The sequence below is a fragment of the Phalacrocorax aristotelis genome, chromosome Z, assembly GCF_949628215.1.
Source record: "Phalacrocorax aristotelis chromosome Z, bGulAri2.1, whole genome shotgun sequence".
In the NCBI taxonomy this organism is placed as follows: domain Eukaryota; kingdom Metazoa; phylum Chordata; class Aves; order Suliformes; family Phalacrocoracidae; genus Phalacrocorax; species Phalacrocorax aristotelis.
The window spans coordinates 37,436,587-37,440,194 of record NC_134311.1 but is presented as its reverse complement, the minus strand read 5'-3'; the positions used below and the strand labels follow the sequence as shown (position 1 = coordinate 37,440,194).

General features: G+C 43.2%; 1 long non-coding RNA gene across 1 annotated transcript; it reads right to left on the bottom strand.

The window, feature by feature from the left end:
- Window positions 1-270: 270 nt before the first annotated feature.
- Window positions 271-2,265, bottom strand: LOC142050138 (uncharacterized). Its single transcript, XR_012657930.1, has 3 exons — window positions 2,061-2,265; window positions 1,832-1,970; window positions 271-1,437 (listed from the first exon to the last, which is right to left on the bottom strand). It is a non-coding gene; the product is annotated as an uncharacterized LOC142050138 (long non-coding RNA).
- Window positions 2,266-3,608: the final 1,343 nt, after the last annotated feature.

Here is a 3,608-nt window from a genome sequence, read left to right as displayed (position 1 = left end):
TGAAAACTAATCCATACACATGAAATTGCAATTAGAACAGAACCCTTATTGTTCAGAGAGGCAGAGTGCCTGGAAAAGAAATGTAAAGTATTTTGTTTAAATTCTGTCCTTAGTTACAATGCCACCTGGACAAAACTTTAGCTAAATTAAACAGACTAAAGAAACATCTGTATTCTGCTACAGTACATCGAGAATACGCCAACAGCACCACTCTGTGGATTAACAGTGATTGCTCTGTAAACTCACAAGGTGGCTTCTCAAGCCTCCGATCAACCATGCTAAAGACAGACATGCAAATACATTTTTATATATATTATTAAATTTGACTAAATTAGTATATCTGTGGTATAAACTAGTGCTACTAGAAGTTAAGGGACTACCTCACCTTTACAGTAGTGTAACCGAGTCTATAAATCGGCTTGCTCAGTTCATGTATGCGGCATGCCCTCTATTCATTTCACATACATAATTTCTTTTAGCATCGGTGAGAGAGGTTACATGTGCTGAATTCAGAACAGATGCTTTATACTGCACCAAAACGGGAACCTGACTCTCTGAATCACATCTTAGATTTACACCTGTAGCTTTTATGAGCGGCAGTTCAAATTTTGGAGAAAATCAGAAAAATTAAATACTTGAGCCAACCTTCACCTGAATTCTTTGGGTCTGAAAAACTGGGCTAGAAGGAGCTTTGCTTCCTGCTCTGGCAAGAAATCAGGGTTGAGGCCTGGCGATGAAACTGCAGCAACATGAGCAACTACAAAATCTTCACGCAGACTGACTGTCCCCCATGTTGGGACGACTCAACCTGACAGCCAACTGGCTGGACTTGATATTGAGTTGGGCTGCAGATGTCAGAAGTAATCCCCCACCTGACGGAGCTCAGTGGGATACAAGAAGTATTTCCTACTTCCCCATCTCTCACTACAGCAGCTTCAAGTGGCAAGTCCATCTTGAAATGAGTGCAGGGCAGTGTGCTGGCATGATGCAGTCTCTGTGAATCCCACAGGGCCTTTTGCCCAAAAAAAGATGGGGTAGCTACAGGCATTATAAAGCTGTGCTTTTGCACATAAACATTACCACTTGTGTCACACACAACTCGAATTCATAAGGCTCAATTACCTTGATAATCCAGGTCCAAAATAAGGGTTCTTCTGTGTCTCAAGATTCTGGCTATCATGTTCAGGATATAGTCGTATACCATTTGAGGTACACTGGTACTTTCTGTGGTCCCAAGATCACAGGCAAAAATGACAGCAAGGGAAAGCCATTGTAACACTAGATCATACATGGCTTATTAGTTTCTATCCATAGGTTAGGAGGAAATAGGATAAAAAAAAACAAACCCAAACAAAAAAACCCCAAAGCCATGCTTGATTCTGGTTTCAGTTTGGAGGACAGTGGCCACCTCTTCTATTTCAGCTTGTCTCTGCTCGTCTGATACAAAAAAAAAAAAGTTACATTAGCTCTCATACCCCATAAGCATCTCTCCTGACATTATGATTCTGCAAGCTTGGGCATTATATCAGAGACAAAATGCCTTGCTTTGACTGAAGATATGTAACGAACATGGACAGCTCTCATCAAGGCTAGCTTTTATCCAGTTTTTGTCAAAGGAATTATGACTATTCCCTTAACTCTGCATTTTGAGGTAAAAGTTGCTAAGAATTTTTCTAGTCCAGAATGATTAAGAGTAGTGAAGGGCTGTGGGGATAAGTATCTACGGGGGAATGAAACACAGAGGAATTTTTTTGCCATGTTTATTAGCCAAGAAGATTATTCTGCTCTCTGGCCTGTTTACTATTTTCCCAAGTGCAAATACAAAGGTCACCTTTATTTCTCAGGAAAATCTGACGGCAGCATTTTTTTACTTCGGAATAGAGTGGACTTCTCTTGGCTCTGAGATGTGCCACTGCACAAAGGCAGTGCACGTCTTTGCCTGCGATGCATTTCAATACCAGCGGCTCTACCTGCTTATGAAAAGATGCACATTCAAGCAAGAAAAAGCAAAACCGGTCACGCCTGCAGCTGTGAAAAAAGAAGGGGATCAGGACCATTACCAGAATTACAGTCCCTCCGCCCCCGTCAGCGCCGCCCGGACCGCCTTTCGCAGCGCGGCAGCTGCAGACAGCTACACAAGCCTCCCTCGGCTCCCCTCGGTGTTACCGCAGGCTGTGTCCCTTGTCAGGACGGGACGTGGGCGCCCACGCATAGACACCCTCCTCCCCCTCGCTACTTGCCGGCCGCCATTTTAACGGCCGCGAGGTAAGGGGGGAAGCCGCCGCCCTGTGGCAGAAGCGTCCTCAGAGGAGGAGAGGGGAGACTGGCTTGGTGGCTGCGCTGGGCGGTTTCGCTGGTTTTGTTTGATTTGATTTTTTTTTTTTTTTGTCCCGAGTTGAGTCTTGGTAGTTAAGGTAAAATAAAATACTGTTATTTCGTGGAGTGGCGCCTCTCCTGCTTTAATGGTTGGTCTGAATGCAGCAGTGAGCATTTCAAGGCAGGTTGCCTGAGGAGGGCAGCACGTCCCCCACAAGAGCTGCTCTCATCTTCAGCGTTCCCTCCAGTTTCTCAGTTTCTTAATAAAACGGGTGGCAAGGGGAAGAGCACAGGGAGGTACCAGCTTTTGGAACTTTTCCATCTAAATCACCCTCCAGGTTATTTTATAGATCTCTGAACTCCCTCCTGTTTTAAGGATCAAGAGAAGAAGAAAATTCTCCAAATGCAGTCGGAGTCTATTTTCCTCCTCCATTCCATGAAATGCACAGCTCAGAACTGACCAGTTTATGTTTCTTCAGACTTCTTGTATTATGGCAGTATGTTGAGTCAGATTTCAGGAGATCTATGAAGCACAATGAGGGAGAAGACTCCTTCAGCACTCCGGAGATAAATGGACTTTTTAATGGCGCTTCCTCACAAGTAGTTTTTCATTAGCCTGGCCAGCTATAATTACTGTAAGTGCAGTGGCTGGTTGTTCTCAGTTATCTAAGGAAGGAGGACGAATAAGTCAGTGAACCCGGTCTTCTCTCTGTATGAGTTTTATACTCCTATAGACTCATGGGATATTTTAGACTCTGTAATCTGTATGACATATATGTATGCAGGAGCCATGTGGCCAAGCAAACATCAGTCCTGTGAAAATTTAGTCTTAGACATCATCTGAGTTACAAACTTAACAGATTATGAGTTCTGAACTTAAATTGGTATTAAAGTTTAGCAATTCTTAGCTGTTAGCAAAGCATCTGTTGTGCTACTTAACAAATAACTGAAAATGCAAAGCAGAACAGAAAACAATTTCCTGTTAGTGTACGACTTACAATGCCTGGGCTAGAAAGCTTAAGCAGACTGTACAAAGATCAGTTGCAGTGAATGGCTCAATCAAGTCATCTTGAAAACTCATCAGTAATTTCCTACTCACGTCCCTCTTCTTTTATCTTGCCCTACTGTTCAAGTCCGTCCCTTGCTTTCAGTATCATAACCCCGAGTGTGTTTTATGCAAGTTTCTACACCACTATTTCTTTACAGCTGGTAATTAAAAATCCCTCTGAATAAATCCTTCTGCTTGAACAGTTAGAGTGCCCCTCTGAAAGCCCCCTTTTGTGGGCAATCAT